The sequence below is a fragment of the Mus caroli genome, chromosome 4, assembly GCF_900094665.2.
Source record: "Mus caroli chromosome 4, CAROLI_EIJ_v1.1, whole genome shotgun sequence".
Taxonomy (NCBI): Eukaryota; Metazoa; Chordata; class Mammalia; order Rodentia; family Muridae; genus Mus; species Mus caroli.
Window position 1 is genome coordinate 94,252,588 of NC_034573.1, and position 23,992 is coordinate 94,276,579.

General features: G+C 40.5%; 1 protein-coding gene across 1 annotated transcript in view; it reads left to right on the top strand.

Moving 5' to 3' along the window:
• The first annotated feature begins 5,818 nt into the window (after positions 1-5,818).
• Pde4b (phosphodiesterase 4B) overlaps positions 5,819-23,992 on the top strand; it is a 518,640-nt gene continuing 500,466 nt past the window's right edge. Inside the window, exon 1 of the mRNA XM_021159265.2 lies at positions 5,819-5,924. The gene's annotated coding sequence lies outside the window, so the exon portion shown is untranslated. The remainder of the gene's footprint in view (positions 5,925-23,992) is intronic.

Sequence of the window (23,992 nt, forward strand, 5' to 3'; positions counted from 1 at the left end):
ATTCATATGCAGCTAGAGACACGAGCTCTGGGGGGGGGGAGGGGGTACTGGTTAGTTCATATTGTTGTTCCACCTATAGGATTGCAGATCCCTTTAGTTCCTTGGGTATTTTCTCTAGCTCCTCCATTGGGGGCCCTGTGATCCATCCAATAGCTGACTGTAAGCATCTACTTCTGTGTTTGCTAGGCCCCGGCATAGTCTCACAAGAGATAGCTCTATCTGGGTTGGACGTCAGTCTTAAATGACACTGTCAATATCAACAAATCTTGTTGAGTAAGCCAGTGATCTAAATGTAAGCACCTTTTTTATTTCCTTCTGAGTTTGTGATTTGTGCCATTTCCATTCTCTGAAAGCAACACACCATATTCTTCCCAGATTTTATGTTCTTCTTCTTGGAGTAAGATGTATATTCGCTGTTTATCAGAATCCTTCAGAGAAAATTTCCCCAGATTTATTCTTTCATTTGCAGGAACTAGTCTTTGACTTCTGATATTTTAAACTGGTTCTTTACAACTGATGAGAAACCTGGCCTGGCCTGGCTCCCTTGAGTTCTGTGGTCTTTCCTTAGATAGCCTTATTTTCAAAACACTGGGCTCTGAATGTTGCTTTGAAGAAAATTGACTTGACTTATTTCCTCACACTTGGCCTTTTCTCCTTTTAGTTTTAGGATGTTTCCTTTTTGTTCAAATTTTATTTGAAAAGAAAAATCATTTCTATCTTATAACTTACATGATAAAAATGAAAAGAATCTGAAAAAACTCAATAATTTATTAAATAATAATTATTAAATAATAATTAAAATGTGTTGCTGGAAATATTTTTTAAAGATGGTACCATCCTGCACTATTCCCAGCTACTCCCTGCCCCCATGGTCTCACCACCCCTTGGCTAGTCCCAGTCGGCAGTCTTCCCAGCTCCAGTTCGCCTGACTCAGGGCTGCTTGTTCCTCCTCAGCCATCTACCCATTGCAGCTAGTTGTCACAAATCCCCTTAACCCAGTAAATCAAAACTCTTGAAGCTCATAATTAATCAGTCAGATTTATATATCAATAAATTGTCAATTCACAAGATGCCCACACAATAATTTCAGAGCCAATTGATAATGATATAATTGCCCACTTAGATAAGACAAATTGTCCTGTAATTATTCATCCCTTATATGATATTCATAGCTACCTGTGGCCATTTAAACCCTGGAATCTGGATCGTCCTATTCTTCCTCCACCTTTCCTTTCCTCCTCTCTCTCCCCTCTCCTCCTTCTCCCCCAAACTTTTCAGTCCCACCTTCCCTTCCACTGGCCAATCACCGGCTCAAGCCTTTATTTTACCAGGTAAGATGGGGAAAAGGTTCACAAGAAGTCACCTATGTACATGATTCACTCCTCCACAGCCACTCCTGGGAGAGCAGAATTAGCATCAAAATGCAAACAGCACCAGGACTATCCACAGCACACATGGGGTTTGTTTGTATTCTGTAGGCTCAAGTCTTTCCCCTGCAATTTCAAGAATGAAAGCCCTTCTTACTGGTTTACCAATAAAGTTTGTTTTCATAGATGTTAGTCACCTATGCTGTGGCTCTGCATTGTATTTCTACAAAAGAAGTCAACCTTTTCACATCATTTAGAAACCGTTTCTATTTATTTTTATTCAATTTTAGCCACTTACATATCTATAGTTTCTGCCTCATACCTTTTGTGATTTTTCTAATATTATTTTCATTTATGCGATGGTGTCCTCCTCTTCCTCCTCCTCCTCTTCCTCCTCCTCCTTTTCTCCTTCTCCTCCTCCTCCTCCTCCTCCTCTTCTTTATATCATCTCATTCCATCCTCTTCATGTCTCGCCTGAGTGAGTTTTTATTTGAGAGACAGATAATCATGCAAGGTTTTGATGTCTCTTACACATTACCTAAACATCTATATTACAAGAAGTTCCGTACACAAATATTATAGCTTGCTTTTAAAAAGAACAAAATACTTTGTACACACTGCTGAAAATAAGAGAACATTGTTCCCTGAGAACTTTAGATCTTATTAATTAAAAATAAAATATTAGGAATTGTCCCGTTGGATAATTTTTAATGTAATTAAAAATATGACACTGAGCACCCCTCATTTCCCTTTCATCCCCTCTCTCACCAAGTTCCCTCCCTCCTATAACTATTTTATTCCCCCTTTTTTAGTGATTCAAAGCAGACTTGCTTGAGCCTTCCTTCTTGTTTAGCTTCTTTTGGTCTGTGGATTGTAGCATGATGTGCCTGGGTAGCCTGATATCCAAGGAGGGCCTCCACTCTCAGAGGAGAAGGGAGGATGGGGACACCATGGACTGTGTGAGGTGGAGGACTGGGAGAGGGGGGTGATCTGGATGTAAAGTGAATAAATAAATAAATTAATGGGAAAATTAGGTCTCCATACTACTTTATTTCTTCAGTGCTTTCACACACACACACACACACACACACACACACACACAGAGAGAGAGAGAGAGAGAGAGAGAGAGAGAGAGAGAGAGAGAGAGAGAGAGAAAGTTTTGTGTTGGCTAACTGATCCTGGGTGTGGGGCCTTCCCTGGAGTGTGGTTGATATACCCAGTGTCATTCCATTGTAACAGTTGAATATTCTCTTTTCCCCTCCCCCAATTCTGGGCCTTTGCTGGTTTTAACTTGTACAGGTCTTGTGCATGCTGTCAAGGTCTGTGAGTTCATATACCTGTCAGTCATGTAGTAGTGTCTTCCAGACATGACTTCCTTAGTCATCCAGCATCCCGGCTCTTACCATCTTTTTGCCACCTCTTCTATAGAAGTCTCTGGGACCTGAGGAGAACCATTTGAAAAAAGATATTCCATTTAGTGCTGACTGTTCCAAACTCTATCTCAGCACATTGCTCAGTTGTAGATCTTTGTTAGTTAGCATCCCCTGCAAGAAGAGGCTTCTTTGATTAGGGCTGAACTCTTTTCTATGGGTACAGCAATATTTCTTTAGGATTCATTATACGGCTATCTTTCCCTAGCAGAATAATAGTATTCAGTTTTCATCTAGGCCCATGAGCTATCTAGTCTCAGGGTCTTGACCACTTCAACAATGTTAAGCATGAGTTATATCTCATGGAGTGAGCCTTAAGTTCAACCACAAAGTGTTTGGTTATCTTCATAACATTCATGTCACGATTGCGTCAGTAGCTCTTGCAAACAGGCCACTGTTGTAGATTGCAGGACTTGTAGTTAGGTCAAAATGATGGTTCTTTTCTCCCTCTAGTAGTGTGTAACGTACCTTCTAGCTCCTCAGAATGAGTGGAGCTTCTAGTTAGGCACCAGCTCTATTTCCCTATTTTTGATGACATAGTAAGTTGGGTCTTTATCAATAGGGCCTTACCACCAGGTTACAGAGATATCATGTGGAGAGAAATAGCCTATGTTATCTTGTTATCTTTGTGTTTGAGGAGGGGCATCTATGACTCAACAAGCTAGAATTCATTCTTTTCAGGTTTTGCTTGTTGGTATAAGATGTGCTGTTGGGGGAATTGTTTACTCTATCATACGGTGACTCCATTCAAACGTTGTCCCCCCGACCCCGCACCCTCTCTCAAGCTCCACAGTAGTGGACTCCTATATGGCTTTTCACAGGCCTTTCATATTAGTTGTCCCTTTCCACATTCTCTCCTTCAGCCTGCTTTCCTATCTTCCTCTCCATTTAAGATTCCTGCTCCTATAAAAGCCAGTCAGAACTGTACCGCCTCTGTGGAACACTTCTTAGTTTCCCATTGGTAAGTTTTGATGTTTCCTTGAGGCCTTTCCTATGTTCCTTGGAAACCAAGCACCCCTGTCTGCATCCCCCTTCCTTCCTTCCTTCCTTCCTTCCTTCCTTCCTTCCTTCCTTCCTTCCTTCCTTCCTTCCTTCCTTTTTGTCTTACTTCTGCATCTATTCCAGCGTTTGAGAGACAGTTTTTGCATTTCGTCCTTCCTTTCTTGGCACCATGGCTGGTTTTGCTCGAATCTTCTGCTGTCCCGTTGGTTAGTCCATGCTGCCTCTCCTCGGGACTTTTCCATGCAACTTCTGGCCAAATGCAACTGCTCTTGCCAACCTTTGCAAATTCTTCGGCATTAATGAGTAAAATCCGTATACCTTTGACAAAAATTGTATTTAAATATTTCTTCATTCTCTTTTAGAATATATAAATTCCAGGAAGAGGCAGGAAAATCGTATAGATATGTGATGTCACCATCAGATTATAGTCTATTTAATTTTTTTTTTCTTTGCAACAAGAATGGTTTGGACTGATTTTTTTTTTTTTCTGAAGAAGAGGGGATAACCTTGAAAGACTTAGTAGCTATTGACTTTTTCAAAATTTTAATATCCAGAGGAGCATCGCACTCAAGTCTATTTTTTTCTTAGATTAAATCACATTTTAGGCTCCCTTCCACTGTGTCTTTGGACAATGATGTCTTCATACTTAATAAGTCTTGCTAATTAATTCTCACTGTAGTTCAGAAGAAAAGAGACTGTGTCAGAACCATGACATTGCATGGTTTGTTGGCTTCCCCCCAGAGGCTCATTGCTTTGGTGTTATTAACTTTGGGCTCAATTTCAAGGTAACGGATGCAGTGGATGGCATATAATACAAAGCAAAAAGCCAGAAAAGCAGAACAGCCACTGGACAGTTGGCAGTGCTGCAGATGGAGATTTAGGTGTTCCCTGGCAGGTGGTGTTGGAGAAAACAGCGCACAGCAGGAGCTGACGGTGTCTCACCATCCATATGGTGCAGGTATGCCGGCCTGGTCCTGAACAGTTTGGGTCAGTGGGAAAATATGGAAAGTTATTTGCCACTTCCTTGGTGAGCCTTTATGTGCCCTTTAGTATGCATAGTTCAGAAAGACTTTAACTCCCTGACCCTGTCTCCTTCCCACACAAAGAAAATCGCCTTCACTTGAGCAACTGTGACCTGTTTCATAGCTCATAGTTCTGCCTGGTTTGGGTTATATGGCTGTTTCTTCCATTAGATGACAAACTGCTGGGATGCAGGTTAGTGTCCTAACTACCCTAACCATACCTCTGGGCTTCGTGTGAAATGCCCGGAAGGTTATTGGAAGAATTGAAAAATAGACTAAAGTATCCATGAAAAGTCTTTCTGGTATCTAATTAGTTTGGTACTTTAAGGTACAATCACCCCTTCCCTAGCTTCCTCTTGTTCTTGCCAGCTTCCTTCTCTTGCATCCCGACTGAAAGGACTGGACAACTAGGAACACACACACACACACACACACACACACACACACACACACACACAGTGGCAGGACTCCGCCCATCTGTTTTTTTAGAGAAGGATCAGTAGTTCAGGTTCCCAGGTGCCTGAGCCTGTTGCTGCTGTTGTGTCACATAAATTTCTAAGTTGTGGGACCCTCTCCCAGGGTGTGTTGTTCAACCAGTTCCTCATGCAGTGATGTGACCCTTTGGGTTAGGAACACAGAGCTGATTCCTCAGGGAGTCTCCTTTGTGCAACAGGAGAGCACTGGGCTACTGTGCTCTCACCGGCTCTTTGAGTGATGAGCCAGGCTCTCTCCACCCGCCCACCCCCCCCCCCGGGGGGCATCCCCCTTTTTTGTAGCCAAGAGGTGCGGAAACCCTTGGTGCTGCCTGGGTGGCAGATGAACAGGGAGCTACTGACACATCCCAGAGCCAGCGAGCGGGAACGAGCGCGGGGGCGGGAGCGGCGTGTAGTGGCAGACGGCCGCGGGGATTATGAATGGGGGTGGGGGCCGGCGAGTTGAGGTTCCACCCGGGATCGTCCGCACCGGCTGATGGGCACGCAGGGCTGCGCGTAATCCTCCAGCCGCGGTGGAGGGAGGCTGCGGCGAGCGCCTGCTGGCAGTAAGGGATCTTCTGCAAAAGTCCCCTGCGGTCGCGCTCGTGGAGTACCGGGGAGCTCAGCCAGGTAGGAGGGAAAGGAAAGGAGCCAAAGGCGAGCGGCCAGAGGCCCTTGCTGCGGTGGCTCACAGGTGGTGGCCTCCGTGGCTGCCGCATTCAGTCAGTGCGACCAGATCCCTGATTCTGTGCGGTGCTGGAGCGAGTGGCTCCGGGGAGCAGCGGCTCAGGGATCGGTCTGTAGCGGTCCGGGGTCCGGCGGTAGGAGAGGCACCCATGCTTCTTAGCGCGGGTTTGGTGGCCCGGCTTAGGTAGCCGCGGTATCCTGAGACCAGGTTTCGGGCTCTCGCCTCGCCTCGGATCTCCGAGGTTCGCCCACGGGGCATCCTGGCGCGGGAGCGCAGCTTGAGGTTGAGGATGCCTCGCCTCCCTCTGCACTGCCCCGCACTGTGGCTGCACCGATTGCGGTCTCTGGAGCTGGGCGGCCGGGATGGCAGCCTAGGCGCGTCCAGGTCTCCTCTGGGAACCAGTTCTCTCATGGGCCCCTTCCCTTGGGTGCCCACAGTCTCTGTCGCTCGGCCAGTAGACCTCTTGGCCAGTAGCTGGGAAGCAGAACGAGCCTAAGCACTTGGCTAGGCAGAAGGATTCCCTGAGAGGAGCCCCCAAGTGGGCAGTAATGAGCTGCCTGTGCCTGGAGACCAACTGCCCAGAGTTTGCCCGCTGCGGCTGCAGGATGCTCCAGCACACCTAGGTAGCTCGGTCCCCAAGCCGCTGCAGAATCAAGGCTCTGCCCAGAACTTTTGGCAAGCTCTGGTGCCTGGGCTGCCTTGAGAAGCACCAGGACTGGGGAGCAGGAGGCCCCGCTGCCCCTCACTTTACTTTTCTTCTGCTCTGTCTCCTTTCCCTGTTCTGTTTCCTTCTTTCCCTACACGCCACCTTCCATGTGCTACTCTGTACGTAAAAATCGGAGTCCAAGGTAACCACCGTGCTGACCAAATATAAAGAAGAAGGTGGGGAAGACTAGTTCTCAATCAGGTGCTCGTCTTCCGCATGACACAGCATGCCTGGGGTGGCGATTTTAAAGCAAGACTGACTTTAAAAAAATATATTGCAAAGACCTTAGGTTTACATCACATGCATATGATGTTACTAAACAGAACTGCATTCTGTGAGTTCCTATGTTAGATTTTTATGAGATGTAGCTGTTCTGTAAACCACATGCATCGTTTAGGCATAGCACTTTCCAGCTACAAGTTCCTGGCTATACTGTGAGAAATGCATGAGAAATAAGTTAAAAATGTGTAATTAAAAGAATAAAAGACCACCCAGTTTTACTCTAGTAAATTATGATCTATCATAATTTCCTTTTCTATTGCCAACCCCCCCCCTTGTTATGCAATAATTTTCAAGTCCCCCCTCCCAATTTGGGGATCCCAATGGTTTTGTGTATTAGCTGAGGAGGAAGGACCTGGAATTTTTGTGAACATGCATTGCCAAGAAGGTGAAGAAGGGCAATGATTTCATTGCAGGTAAAGCAAATTTAGTTGTGATTTTGGCTCTGGGCAACTCATTTATCTTCTGACATCCCAGGAAGGAGAAATCTCTTTAATGTAAACGTCTGTTTTCGGTGTAAAATTGGCCTTTTCAGCTCTTCAAATCAATACTTGTAGGACATGTAAGGAGCTATTTACTTTAGTTTCTATTATCTTTTGGTTTTTATACAGAACAATGCTGGCTTGTAAATTTACCAAAAAGGTGAGTATTAAAGGCACTGAATTGTTGAGATGACATGATTGATCCATTCAGGATGTAAACAAATCCATCATCTTTCTATTTCCCTGATACAGTTGTGAACTGAATCATTTTGCCACTTGTCTACTTGTATTTCCTCATTTGATTGGCTTCTCACTTTATTTCAAGCTTGGCATATTTTGCTAATATGGATGATTTTAAATTTCTTTAGAGGTCACCTGCTTCAGTGTGCTTGTTTACTTTCCTAGTAGTGTGGGTTTTGATTGAGGAAGAAGAAATATATCATACAGAGTTTTATGTTCTTGGGGTCATTTGTCCAGGTAGAGACACTATTTAATAATGACAGGTCCTGTTAGCATGCATTTACATTTGGGAAAGATACTTTTGTGTTGACTTACAATACATTTAAAATGGAGAAGAATAAAGAGTTCCTGTTTGCTGTTAGTACTTTATTTACCCGGTTTTGGCTAGAAAACAATGAAACAGATATTGATTTAGAAAGGCTTGGATGTTGGTATTTTTTTTTTTTAATTATCAGCATGAAACTTATTGCTCTTTCTAAGAAACCCAAAGCTGCATCATTTGGGGAACGCTCTCAGAGGGTTGTGGATTATCAGACACTTGGATTCCTTTGAGCACGAATTGTAAGAACCTTGCAGGAGTTTGGTAGACAGTGTGATGTGTTGAATCCTTCTCTGGGCAGAACTTGCTGGCTCGGCTCCTGGGAATGTTATTAGGAGAAGACCTTCAGTGGCTGCAAACCTCAGGGAGTGATGGGGTTGTAGAGGAGACCATTGTCCCACATCCACACATATGCTCTTCTAGAGCAGCCATATCTAGTAACCAATGGATGGGGGACTATGAAGATCACAGTATCAGCAAGGCTCTAAGGAATTCTTGTAACTCTGGAGCATCTGGTATGCCTTGCATGACAGTTTATTTACATCACCTTTCACAGAAACTTTGATCTGCGTTCTTCCTTGCATGTTTATAATAAAGCAATAGTTAAGGAAATTGCATACTAATTTAATGTCAGAGAAGACATACCAAGGAAACTAATCTGTCACAATGTCCCTTGTGCATGCTCATTTTAGATGAGATGAGATGTGGTGTCTGGCACTGAAGGACATTCTCCTTCCATCCCTCCATGATTTGTCTTTCCTTCCAAACTTTTGTTTACAGTTTCTATGTCCTCTGTTTTTATTGATTTGAATATTTTATATCCCATTTATATTGTTAGTGACTTTAAAAGTGATTTTTAGACACTGTCATTTTGTTTTGGTGTGGGGGGGCTGTTTTTAAGTCAGGGTCTCATGTAACTTAGATTGGATTTGAACTCACTATGTAGCTGAGGGTGGCCTTGAACTCCTGATCTTTCTACTTCTCTATTCCCAAGCTCTAAGATTAAAGGTATAAACTACCATACACACTTTCATATCTTGTCTTACTAGATACAGTAGATGAACACATGTATTTTCTAGGGCCTCATAACTTGGTAATCTTGATTACCCCTCATATTTCAAAATTCTTTAGCAAAGTAGTTCTACCATATTTTTATACTACGTGTCATCTTTATATAATTGGGTCTTTTGACCATTTTTACAGTCAATGTTTCCTTAAGTTGAGTCATATCATCTGTGCTTATTGTACTATTTCTCTTCTTCCTTTGGACTTATGTTCCTTAAGATGACAAAAATCTCTTTTGCTCATTTGAAATTATCTTGTATCTTGGTGCTTAAATCATAGACTATCTGGGAGGAGAATCCAATTGACAATTGTTTTCCTCGTTATTCCGAGGACACAGTTTTCCAGCCACTGTTATTGCTAAGTTGGCTCCTGGGCTGTGATTGAGCTGTTCTTTGTCCCTGATGCTTTCCTGTTTCACTATGCATGCTCACCTGTGCTTTGGTTTACACTGTTTCTTCTTGGGCTTTTCAGTGCCTATTTAATCAGAAGATTCCCACACTTCTTAATAAGAATGCATAGCATACCTGAGCTTCTTTTACCCCGAGTCTGCTCTATTACTGCCTGTGAAGTTTCTACTAGGTTCCTCTTGGACCTTGTCTTTTCATCTGTCATATCTATCACCTCTGTATTACCTTCTAAATAGAGATATTTGAAAGCTCTTTGGGCGGCTGTTCAGAGGCAATCCGTAGGTATTCCTGTCTTTGTTGATGTCTTATCTATTGATTAAGTTGCTCCTTGAACTGATTCCTTTTCTCATGGTTCGAAATGCTGTTTGATCTGTTCAGATCTGCTTGCTTCTTCCTAGATTTTTCTATCCTTTTATTATGGTTTCTCATTTTACTTTATTTCTTAAAATTCAACTGGAATTATTTTATACGCCCCAATTCAGATGGTCCTCTTACTTGAAATTCTTCTGGGATTGCTTATCCAGTAGTGGTATCTACTGGAACTTTGCTGCATAGTTTCCGTAAAGCACAACCTTTCTCTGTGCGAGACATAAATATGGCGTTACATTTTTCCATTCAGTTTGTAACTGCACACTAGACTTGCTTCCTCCTTTATTGCTATTATCTTAGAAGGCTCTAGGTCCTTTTTAGATCTTACATTACAGCAGGTAGTTATTCTTTTTGTGTTTAACATGCAGGCCTCTGCCCATTTTGTGGGGCAACAGTTTTAGTGACAGTCTAATCCCTAATGGCTTCCAATCTGTCTGCTTTGCCTGGTGGTGCATCTGGACTTTTAGCTGAATTCTACGGCAGCCACATGATGGGTGGAGGGATCCTCCCCAGCAAAGGTGAGGGAAGATGTTGGTGTTAGGCTGTAGGAATAAAGAACATTCCCTGCTCTGGAGCTTGTTGTGAGAGGATCTCTATGTCTGTGCTTTAAGGCTACCTGTTGTTTTTAGCTGGACTCTAGTTAGACATAAGAACGACAAATCTCCCTTGCCTTCTATGGCTAGGTTAGGGTCAAGACTCTTTATACCCCTGTATCTTACTGCTGTATCATTCCTGTGGCCAGAGGCCATCAGCTAGTCTACCAGCCTCTTCCAAATGTTCGGAGTCTCTGTTGAATGGCTATGTCATCATTTCCAGGATTTACAGTAGTGTTTAGTGGGAGAGGCAGAGGGAGATGAATATGAACTGTCACGTATGCCCTGGACTATGTGCTTTTTTTAAACACGCTGCAGCTGAAATCCTCAGCCACATTATCCACTAATGTAATTGAAAATGCTAGTGGGGCTGCAACTCCCTGTGATGTATGTTTGCCATAGTGACATAAGCTAAACCTTGATTTAAAGTTCTTATTTAAATTAATACATATTGCAGAATTAGAGGTTGAAGTATGAAGCCACATCTTATCACTGAAATCCTAGACAAAAATCTGTGCATGGTATTTTCCCTGAAGTGTTTTTCTCCATGTTATCTTTAAGCATTTGAAAAATATTAGTCCTTTTAGTCTTCTGACACCTTTGTGGGAAATGGTAAAAGAACCCTTTATCGATGGATATTTTTTTCCCCAATGGACATTTTAAATCTTAGAAAAATATCATTATTTGCATAAGTACTTTGTGATGTCAAAGGGATTAAAGAAAAGATTCCTAGTTTGTATTAGAGGACTGGCTCACAGAATCACAGCATTTTTTTTAGACCTAAAACTGATCTCAGAAGTCAACTATTGTTTTACACCTTAAAAAAAAGGGAGACCTTGAGATGCCGTTAAGGGATCTGAGCAGCTTCAGTTCACTAGCAACTGGGCTTGCTCATTCTGAGCTCCTACTGATTTTCTAACATCGCATTTCCTTTAATAAGAGTCGCCTTCTTTAGAGGAGACACTGAAAATTTATACAGAGGCGTGATTTCTTAGTATCCCTTTCTGATGAGAAAGCACACTTCAGAACGTGATGTTTCTTTTTAGTAATAGACATATTGTGAAATATGCAAAACACATGGGCCTATTATCTACATATAGCCTAAGCTTGCATCTAATATGAGGATTGATGAATTCCTAGAGAAGACTTCTAGATACAGGCTTTTGTTATCCTCATGGGTTAACTCTGGGCTGTCTTTGCTGGGAAGGGTGACTTAGGTTTAATGGTTCATTTTTATTATCACAGTCACTCCTGCTGGCCTGAGGGCAGTGGCATTGGACTGAGGACAATGTCAACTGCCCTGAGCATACTGGATTGGAACAACTGTATTGGTACACTGAACACTAAAGGGTATGTTTTCCTGGCAGGTCCTAGAGAGCCAGTAGGTGAGAAAGATGTTGTGAGACTAACAGATGTTCAAACAGACTGACAGTGGGAAACACAAACAGGTAACTCAATCCACAGTGCTTGTTTTCTCTTTCCACACATGCACAGAATTCACACACACACACACACACACACACACACACACACACACACACGAACTCCTTGGAGAGGTTCTTTCATCCCCTTCTGTTGGCTGCCNCACACACACACACACACACACACACACACACGAACTCCTTGGAGAGGTTCTTTCATCCCCTTCTGTTGGCTGCCACCCTCTCACCATGCAGAGAAGAGTGTCCCTATGAGATTGTTCCTTAGCATATCAAATGTTAGGAATGGAAAAGCATGGAGTTTTGTTGCTCTGTTTATTGGAAGATTTTCTGAGGGAGGGAAGAAAACCCCATCTGTGTCTTTGTCTCATCATATATCCAGCCAATTATAACCACAGAACAATAATTGTTTCTGAATTCAGCAATTAAGATCTAAGACCAGTAATTGTTAGATTACTTGTAAAGAGGTTACCTACCTATGCTTCAAGGATGTGCCTGTTGACTTACTTGTGACTACTAAAATTCCTCCAGGGAGGGTTGTTTTTGCAGTGTCATGATTTGTACCAGAGTGAAAACATCTAATAACAAAAATGGAAGATTTCCTAAGAAGGAAATCAAAAGCAAAGCCCTCCTACTACAATCCTTGACTTTTCCAAATACTTTAGAGATTGAAGTTTTGAAGATGACCCTGAGAGAGGATTAAGAACGGGAGGTCTGGAGTTCATTGTTGAGATGCTAGTGGTCACCAGCGAGTGTGGACCCAGGGAACATGGCATGACTTCAGATCATATGGCTCTCTAAGGGGTCATCTGGGGTTATGATTCAGCTAAACTTCACATTCATGGCTGTTTGACAAACCACTAAGGGGTCTTGAAGTAGCCTGTGAAATTAAGTATTTTATTCATGAGAAAACTGTCTGGAAAATTATTTTTATGTTTTGAGGTTATCACTTTTTTGATGTGATCCAATAATAAAAGATGTGTGAACCTATCTAGTCAAAAACATATTGGACCATTTTGGAGGAAAATATTGAGGTCTGTCTGACCATGATAATGGCAATGGTAGTGATACCTAAGTAGATGGCATTAGATTGAACTGGTTTGGAAGAGTGGCCATTGATGTAGATAGAGCCATTTGACATTTATTCAATCAATCTCTCTTTTATCTTCTTCTACTATAAACGTCGGAAAGATGGATAACTTTATTCAACTTCCCAGCCTCCATTGAAGCTGGGTGTGGCTCTTATGACAAAGATTAGATGTTCTGAACAAAGGCAGACATCTCAAGCTGCCAGATATCTTAGACCTTTACTTCTCTCCACTCAGCACTGATGACTTTGTTGTGACTGATGAGCAGTGTTCTTATAACCATGAGACATAGATCCATATGCTTAGAGTGATGGAGAAAAATGAACGAATCTTACATCTTAAGCGATGTCTAAAGAGATGTGTCAGCCCAGCCTTGTCTGCCTCCAGACATAATTTTCCATGAGAAACTCTAAACCTCTTAATGATTTAACTTACTATTCATCAAATTTTCTAGTCCTCCCAGTCAAACACATTCCCAGCTGGATGTATAAATTAAGACTTTACATTTTATATTTTGGAAGAATAAAATTAATGTCTACAGACCTTCATAATTACCAATCTTAGATTGTAAAATTCAGCTAATTTGTATAAATATTCCCATCTTGAAGATGTTTAGCTGTGAAAATGTTGGATAATTTGTAAAATTTACATTCCATTGCTTATCGTGTAAAGAATAACATAAAAATCTAAGAGTTTTTGTTTTGTATCACCAAGAAGAGATTTCATACTTCATTCAATGGGTGAAACTTTAAGAGGGAAACTCTATTTCTGTAAGTCACACCTCCCACTTAGCTTTAACTTTGGTAAGATGCGGATACAGCTGGAGAATACCAATGAGCCTTGAAAAAATGTGTTCCCCATTTGGATTAAGAAAAATGTATAGCAGGGTTGGTTGTCCTCTTTATCAGTTAATGTACATTTTCTTCTGACTTTACATTTTTACAAAATCAAGAAATACTGTAGCAGTGGTCATAGTGGGTCATTAAAAGTTACAGAAGGGTGTCCATTTGTAGGAAGTGGTCAAGGAAGGACAATTTTTTTTTTCTGTAGTTGATGCTGAATGTAAGTATGATATATATTCTGAGGAATAAGACACTGCTCATGTTATGTAAAATTTATTTATGAAAAACTGTCTTCTGTTGTTCAGATTTATATCTGTGGATTTTGAGTTGATTTTAATAATATGTATGATTAATACCCAAGATACCCAAGAGCAGATTCTTACCTTAAAAAGAATAAAATTCGCTTAATCCAAGCGAGTTTACCTTGCTATTAGCATGTAGAGTATTGGTGAAAATATTCCAATCATTGATTGTTTATTTTCCAATTAATATAGGCACTCTACTTAGGAGCTATTTATTTGAATTTAGAAAAGTAATAGAGGTTTTTGGTTAATTTTTTACCCATTAAAATGGGGTGAGGCAACAATTCTCACCATGCTTCAGCAGGCTATTACAAGAGAAATGGATGTGAAGTGCATTTATTTGCTCTACAGGATGTTACATAAATTCTATAAATAGCAATATACATGTGTAAACAAGATGATGGGTGATAATTTCCAAATGTGAGTTTCATAACTAGGGATTTTGGGTGAGGCCCTCAGTGTGGGGTTTTTAAAGGTGAGTTATATAAGAACAACAGTGGTATCTTCGTGCGTTGGATTCTCTAAGGTAAAGTTCATTGTGAAGGAAAGAGAATGATCCTTTATTAAATGGTGCAATATAGCAATAGATTAATTCAGATGTTAGAAATGGTTTTGGTTTCTTAAATAGTAAATGAGAAAACTCTTCTCTGATATTCTCTGAATATTAATCCTAGTGCAAGACATTGAATAGTAAACCGAGAATAAAACTTCCAATAGTCGTGTCAATTATTTTGTGTGATGGGACATCTTTTAAGGAAAAAAAAACTATTTTAAATTATGTACACATAATTAAATAATCTATAAATCTCTAGATATAAATGTAGGTTCTCACATAGAGGGCATTGCATCCCCTGCAGCCAGAGTCACAGGCAATTGTGAGCTCCCTGAAGTAGATTCTTGGAACTGAACTTGAGTCCTCTGCAAGACTGTGGTGGCAACCACTAAGCCAACTCTGCAGCTCATTCACTTGACACTCAAGGTTTAAAGTACTTAGGGTATTTGACAATCAAGGTCATGGTATAAGTCGTACCTCTTAGTAGGAATACTGCCTCTTCCTAAAGGCAGGTTTTAGATGATGAACATTTAGCCATAAAGTTGACATGTGAAAGTGGCCAGCAAGTAGGAATAAGGAAGGAACACTGCTTTTCTTTGTGTCTTATTGCCTTGAGCAATTTATTGAAAATTGGATGTGGTTTCACAAGTGGTAGAAGCTAGAGACAGTAGCTAAAATGGAAAAAAAGTTAGTGAGAGAAGGCCATACTTTGTAACTTGGATTACTCAGGTCATTGTGTGTTTGTGTATCTCTGTGCGTGTGTGTAAAAATGTATGTGTATACATGCCTACACATGTATGTGGAGATCAGAGGACAACTTCAGGAGCTGGAACTTGGTCTTCCACCTTGAGGTGTGATCTCTTTGATGTTGCTGCCAGGTCAGTAAGGATTCTGCTTCTACTTCCCATTTGGCCTTAGGGGCACTGGAGTTCTAGGTATGTGCTACTGTGTGAGATTTATGTGAATTCTGGGGATTCAAATCCAGGCTCTCATGCTTATATGATAAACACTTTGCATACAGATCTTCTTCTTTGCTTTGACATCCTTTTGTATTTCCTTTCATGCTTGCAATGTATTGTTTAATTTCTTTGACTGCCTTATAAAAATCAAGAGGAAATTCAAATTCAGTAAGATGCTTCGAATAGGAAGAAGCATGTACCATAGCCCACCTAGCACCATCCTTCATGGTAGCAGCTATAAGTAGACAAGGGAAAATTCTCACCAGAAGGTATGAGAGAGGTGAGGGATGGAGAACTGGGTTTGCCAAATTGCAACGAAGTCCAGCTGTTATTTTTACACATGATGTCTTTATATCTACTACATGCCACAGAAATCTTTTCTTCTTAGTCATATAACAGTATCGAATAGTTCATAATGGGTCCGATGAGGGGTGTGGAAGCCTTGGGCTGCCATTTTTGTCTCAATGGGGTCAACACGCTTTGCTTCTTGTAGTCATTCGGAGATCTGGATTAGAGTAGAGGTGCTTCCAGCTTCAGTAGATGGATTCTACAGTTAGCATGCTAGACTCTAGTCAGGGCACGAGTGATGAGAGATGTGATACTCTATTCCTGAGTGAAGCATGCATCCCCACCACTTAAATCTCATTGTTCCATTGGTTAAAAGAGTGGCTAGGAATTTTTGTCTGGCTGTGACCAGAGAAGACACAATAGGTTTGGTGCCATCAATACTTTGTTGAGGATAGCCATGGTACAGATTTTACAACCTCGTTCTGATGTTATAGCTCCTCTATCCTCATTTCTGTACCTTCCTCTTTCTTGATTTAACTCCTCTATTGTTGGATAGTGCCCTATTTAAATTTATATAAGAAAGAATGTGTTTTGGGTATAACTTTTGAAATGTTTATATCTAAAATTGCCTGATATGTCTGATAGCTTTTCTGGATAGAATTTTAGAGAGTAATTTATTTCTGAAATTTGAAGGTGTATTTGTCTTTGGAGCCACTGATAATTATCTACTATTTGAAATCTTGATTCTTTAAATGTGATGTTTTAAAATTGAAATGCTTTGGATTGTCTTATTACGAGAATTTTGAACTTTCAACACAGTGTGCTTCGATGATAGGTCATTTCTTGGTATCTGTGGGTGGCTCTGATCGTGTCCCTCAGCACTGGGACTTTTTCATGTACCAGCTATTGTATCAGTTCTCAAGTGACTTCTTCCTGAAATCTAGCATTTCAAATCATAAGAACAGGATTCACTGTAATTCCATCATGTCTTCAATAACCAAATAGTAGTCATGACTTGATTATGAAATATAGGCATATGATATTGGAAAATGTACCAGCAGGAAAAACTCTCAGAGTGAATGCAATGTGAACTGTTTCTTTTGCTTTCTCTTTTTAGGGTTTCAATGACTAAATCGCATCTGATCTAATCTTCTTTAACTCTCATATACACCATTATTTAATGTATTATTAAGACCACATTCCTGGTGGGCTGTAATGTTTTCATGCCATTTGGGAAATTAATTTTACTTTTATTGATAGATTTTTTTTTAAACTTAAAGAAATATAAATGCTCTTGTACATATGTATGTTTCCTGTGAGTGTATAAAGGATGCAGCAAAGTAAATCAGAGCAGTTATTCTTCAAATGTACTCATTATTCAGAGTTTTAAAATTCACATTCGGAAACTATCTCATCTCAATCTCAAGTCATTCATACTTGTGCTTATTTATGCAGAACCACTTTATATGCCAGCTAAAGTTCCAGTCCTGAAAAGACCCTTAGCTCTTATGCTGATCAGTCTTGCTTTGTGGTGCCTGCTTGGTGCATGTTACTAGACATTCCTGCTCCCCTTGCTTCTGTTCCTTCTGCACACGGATATGACTTCTAGTTGCAAAGACATAGTCCACTACTGTCTTTTACATCTTCTTCCAGCCACACCAGTATCCATTCTGCAAGGTCTGATGGGAGTGCAAGCCCGATCATTCACTATGCCTCTGCTGTCTGTCTTATTGCAGGCTTACATGCTATTTGCAGATGTGCCCTGGCTTTAGAGCTATAATAATATCAGAATTATACATGCATTTAAGACCAAAATTATCTTTTCAAAATGAAGTTTCTCACTCTTTTACTATAGACCTTCATTCAAAGGCAAAGAAGCATTTGAATTTTCTCACAGTGAAATATAAATGGCAGGAGTCCCTGGGATTCCTCTAAAGCCATGTATGTATGACAGGAGATGCTAGAGTTGTGCATGTGGGTCAGAAAATGCTAAAGCCATGCCTGTGTGGCAGGAAATGCACTCCTGCTGGGAGATGATGAAAACATGAAGAGAACATGAAAATAAGATGAAGAATTTTTTGACTGCGGTTTCCCTTGTCAGGAACCTCAGAGAACTGTGCCTGGAAACAATGGGGCAACCTTTATGCTATTCCTCTGGATAGACTCACAGGGATATCACTCACACAGCTCCAAACTTGAGTGTTCATTCAAAATTGATTACAAATATAAGTTTGTAGTCATTCTGCAAAGGATCATACAATGTTCTATTTAGCTCATCCTCTCATGATAACTACTCCAACTGTTCCCATGTTTAATTTCTGCAGTTTTCTAATGCCTTAATTAGTATCCAAACACCAATGCTTTTGATTGCAGAGTTAAGGACTACATACATAGTAAAGTTTTCTTCTTTGACAGTGAATTTCATTCCAGAAAGATTATACTAATTTATTTTCATCAAGTATCCATCAGAGTGGTCATTTCTTCACTTCCTGCTAACCCTAGAGTTTATGCTTTTGATCAGTTTGAGGAGACACAAATAATCTCTTGGCTGTTTTCAGATTATTTTTGTTGAGTTTGGGGAGTCTGAAATTTTCCTTGTGAGATTCCACCCAAGGACAGAGTGTGAACAGAGTGGCTTGGAATAGCACTTGGAATAGCCAATAGTGGCTTGGTTGGTGGCAGTGGCCAGCATCTGGTTGACAGGGGGAGGAGTAATTACAGCTTTGGGGTTCAAGGAGAGCTGGGGAACTCTGTGGCTTGTATGCTTTAGCTCTACAGCTATCCTAAGTGTCTGGATGCCTTCCAAGCACTGTACATGCTGTTACTTTAACCATTGTATCTGTGCTGAGATAGAGCCATCACTTCTAGAAAATATGATCTTCACCTGATTCATAGATTCTGTGGCCTCGGGGGCAACAAACAGTCTTAGCTGCTCTTTGTGTCAGGAAAGATCAGAGGAAGAACCTTCAAAGCCTGAAGGAGAGTGTATATATCTGAAGGTGCATGGTCTGGGCCATAGAGAGGAAATGAAAACTCTACATAATTACCTGTATAGGGAAGGACCAGAAAGATACACTTGAAAAGTGGTCTGTGATGACATCGCAGATTGAGTGTGCTTGGAATGTGGGCTTAGAAGGTAGGTACTTTACCATGGCAATGGTCAGGAACCTAGGGAATCTTTGGGATCTTGGCTGGGTGGGATGTGATCAATGTCACATGGTAGAAAAATTATCAGAAACAGATGGGGACAATGTGGATGGTTCTACTACTGGTTTCTGCATGTATTTGATGGATTGATTTTACAAGGGGGTGATAAGGAAGTCGAACCTCTTCAGTGTGGCTGATTTGAGTTTAGGAGGTTGATGGAATCAATTGAATGCTTCTACTACAGGATCATCATTTGTTATTTTACAGAAAAAGACAATATAAGAAGTAACTTTTTTTTGACAGCTCAGGCCTTTAGAACATGTATAGGTCACAACAGAAAGAAAAATTGTTTTCTAACTATGCCATGTGCTGTGTGGGTATGTATTTGGCATATAGAAATGCAAAATGAATTCAGGTTTGCCATAAGATCATCTATTGTGCCAAATGACACAAATATGTCATGGAGAAGAGAAATAAATTCACTAATTAAGCCATTTATTGTAGCAAAGTACCTGGGATAGACTATATTAACTTGAGTTGTTAGACTACACATACATACACAGCCCAAATCGTATATACATTTGATGAGATGGGGTTTTATGTGCAAAACAGGGTATCATAACATTAGTAGCTTGGGGTTGGATAGTTTCTAATTATTTTCACTGAAATTTAAGCAGTATTTTCTGAAGCACAATTCATTATAATCTTAGGATTAATCTGTCTTGTCCAGGAAGTCATTTTCTTTTCTTTTTTGGTTTTTTGAGACAGGGATTTTCTGTATAGCCCTGGCTGTCCTGGAACTCACTTTGTAGACCAGGCTGGCCTCGAACTCAGAAATCCACCTGCCTTTGCCTCCCAAGTGCTGGGATTAAAGGCGGGCGCCACCATGCCCCACTCGGAAGTCATTTTCTAAATGAGTAACTTTGCTATTCCTGCCTGATAAACTATCATTTTCAGAGATGGTTATAAAATCATCAGCAGTCATTCTTCCAGGCTGAATGGTAAATAACCCCTGATAAGCCATAGCCTGTGCTCTATTCATTTGAGAATAGTTACCGCTGTGGAACATTTTGGTGTTCATAAAACGCATTTAAAATTGTAGCTCAAGAATTCGATGTTTATTCTTTGAGTAACTGCAGCCAAGGGCTGTACTCTCATTCAGTCTAGATAAGTCATCGTGACATTCCTGAGCCAGCAGAAGGATGTTTGATGAAAGCTGGGAAAGGGGTGGAGAGGAAGTGATGTAGATCACCTCCTTTACAAATGCAGAGGCAGGGCTTCACCAAGGTGTATTAATAGGCTCCGGAGTATTCCAGAAATCCTAAGTCCACACTTTCTGCCCTAACAAAGGCAACCTGCAGTGCTTATTTTTAACCTTTATAAAGACTCAGCATTTTTACCACTGGATATTATGTAAATAATACTTACTGGGCACTCTCCATGTGTCAGCCAAGTTACTAATGCTTTAAAAAGATTTCATGCAAAATTCTTATTATAACCCTGTTATGAAAAACATTATTGTACTCATTGTGAAGATGCCAGCCATGGAGGGTTAGCCAAGTGATTTGCATGAGTCTATATGGTCTACTTTTCCAGTCTTTGCTTAAGACTGGAATTCATAGTTTTTAAAAATCTTGAGTCTCCATGTTATAGATACATACATAATTTTATATAATTTTTACCACAAAAAGATGAGCAGCTATGTTTACTTTGCTTTAAAGGGAACTGAGAGGCTCAGAGTTAAAGATAATGGTTTGACTCCACATCCAACTGGGATGAAAACCTAGGTTCATTTCTCTTCAAAGCCTGGAGGTTTTTTTTTTCCTTTTTCTTTTTTCTTTTCTTCTTCTTCTTCTTCTTTTTTTTTTTTAAAAAAACTCCACTGGCTTCTAAAATTTAAAATAATATATTTTAAATAATTATTTTTACTAGTATTTTCTATTATACTGTTTTGCGACTTAAGTACATAGGCGGTATCACCTTTCATGTATACAAAACATTAATATGGAGAGGCTACTAAAGGCCTTTAGCTCTCTGTTAAATGCTTTTCACCTATGCCACCACTGACATATTGGGAACAATTCCTGTTTGGAAAGAGATGCAGTCCTCATGTGCCCTCTACTAACAGGGTGCTAGCTGCATTTTCCCCACCTCCCTCAAGTTGTGACAACAAAAAATAACCCCAGACTTTGCCAAATATGCTTTGTTGGGGAAGAAGTCACCTGCAGTCGTGAACTACTGTTCTGTCTTACCTCATCTTATCCTGGAGGACTGTGAGCTCGTATAGTTACTGCGTTAACTTTGTATGCTGAGAATGACTTGCTGGAGGTCACATTTCCAGGAGACTGTATGTCTAGTACAGTCAAACTCAAAGCCATGCATGAGTTTGGAAAACAATTGTGTCCTATGGACTGTGTCTTGTCTTCTGAGAGAACCTGAGAGTCCTGGAGCACTGGGCATGCGTAGCCATCTCTTTTTCTTTTCCTCCAAGGATAACTAGAAAAGTATTTAGGACCTAGCAGTATTTTAACAGGCATTCACTAGACAAATGACATACTTTATGTAGGTCTTATTTAAGACTCTTTTATGTAAAATGTAGCTTAGTATTCTGGTTAAAAAGATGAGCTTTGGGATTAGATGTATAAGGCTATATCTCACCCTTGCCATTTATTGCTTCATGTTATAAGGTCTTGGTGTCTCGGAAAAGTTTTTGATCTTGTTTAGCATTGCTTTTTCATTGATTTGGGATTAACAATCCCTTTTGTGGATTTTGTTAGGAAGTCACAAGTGAATATTCATAAGTCACCCAGCACAGTGTGTAACTCAGGGCTAAAAATTTAAGGAGCTATATATAAATCCCAGAAATGCAAATTATATTTATATTAATGGTAATACATTATATTAATGGTAACATGATGATTTAGATTTCTCCTTATGTGATTATTGCATATGCTCTGATTACAGTCAGGTTAGGGATTTTTTTTTTGTCTACCTGATGTAACCTAAATGCTGCCACATTGGTAAGATTAAATTTCAAAACTTCATAAAACTGACCAAACACACAGGCACAAGGAAGGCAAGCAGAAAACCAAAGCTAACTGGAAACTGAGGGCCATCACTTTGACAGTATGATACAGATGATACAGTAACCACTTAGGCTTCTATGGGAAATCAAGTCAGGAATTTTATTCTCTAAAACAATGCCTAGTGCTTTGCATGGCTCTACAGACACCATCCTTTGGCCTCAGTGGCAGGGGCTTGCCTCCTCCCTTGTCTCAGCTCTGAGCCTTCTGCTGGTTTGGCATCATCTGCTTCCTTCCGCAGGTCTGACCTTTTGTTGCATTTCCTCTGACTCATTTTTGGGTTTTGCTCTTGGCTTTCAGTTTCTGTTCTGGGAATTTCTTTTCTAGGTTCCTGGGTGCCTTTCAAATGTTATTGTCATGATTTGATTTTTTTCCCTTCCTTCAGGGATGACATCATGTCTTGCCACACCTGAATTGAATTAATTGCTAGGGGGTGACATTTGTCAGCTTCTGCTGTTTGCCTGGTCTTGGGCCAAACTGAACAGATCTCATCTGAACCTATGTGACTGTGGTCATGTAAATTTTAACCATGTGCTGAGTGCTGAGGACAGTAAAATGCCAGGGTAACTTTGAGGACTTTTCTGTTTTAGGTGTCTCAAAAATCTTCCACATTTTGCTTGGATTTCTTAGCATCTTGTGAAACATTGCATGGAGAGACATAATAGCCTGGAAAGCTCTACTCTAAAGTCTCTTATGGAAATGACACAGTCAAAGACAGTAGTTCCTCTCAGTCACTTCCATTTGCCTATCAGGTACTTTATGAGTGTCCCAGACCATCCCGAAAGAAGAAACTATTTGGATAAAGATAAGGATAAGGATAAAGATAAGGATTCTGACATTTCTGAGGAGACTGGACAGGAAGTAACTAAGGACAGTTAGAGAGACAACAGGGATGTAGGGGTTACAAAGCAGTTAGCAACGGGGAGCAAGAAGACGATGGAGGTAATTCAGGAGTGACAAGCTGAGTATTTGGAGTCCTGGTGACTGTGGTAGCTTCACATTGCTGTGATGAAATATCTAAGACAACTACCTTTTATTTTATTTTAATTAATTAATTAATTAATTACTTTCAAGACAGGGTTTTTTTCTGTAGCCCTGGCTATCTTGGAACTCACTCTGTAGACCAGGATGGCCTCAAACTCAGAAATCCACCTGTCTCTGCTTCCCAAGTGCTGAAGTGCTGGGATTGAAGGCGTGCGCCACCGCTGCCCGGCGTTTTTTTTTTGTTGTTTTTTTTTGTTGTTGTTGTTTTTTTTTTGTGACAGTTAACTATTAAAGAGAAGAGAAAAGCATTATTCAGCTCATGGCCCAGGATTGGGTGACTTTATTGCTTTAGGTGTCTAGGGCAGGTAACAAATAATAATGGTGATTCAGCTGTGTCAGAGCAAAGCACTCATATCACAAGCCAGTCTGCAGGGAGAGTCTTGGTCCTACAGTCCCACTTGAGGTTATGCCTTGAGTTCTGGAAAGACCTCCTACTCGGCTTTACTCCACAGAGGGGGTTCTTCTGACCGAGCCTTTAATGCATGGACTTCTGGGAGACTTTCATTCAAACCATAGTCAGCTCTAACTAAAAGGGGAAAGGGTGTCCATTTTGTACACTAAGAGGTATGTGATGGGCCAACCATTTGAAGATGTGTCATACATTTGAAGTTTTGCATAACAAATAAAGTTATATTTACCTAATAAACCAATTATCGTAAATGACTGTAATTTTCACTTAGATACAAAGTGCATAGAAAGAAATCAATGCTTTAAATGCTTACATTCCTATTTTAGTTACGTAGGGGTTGTGTTCATCTAGACAGAAATAAGGAACAGTGAGGAGGTATAATATTGGGTAACGGGG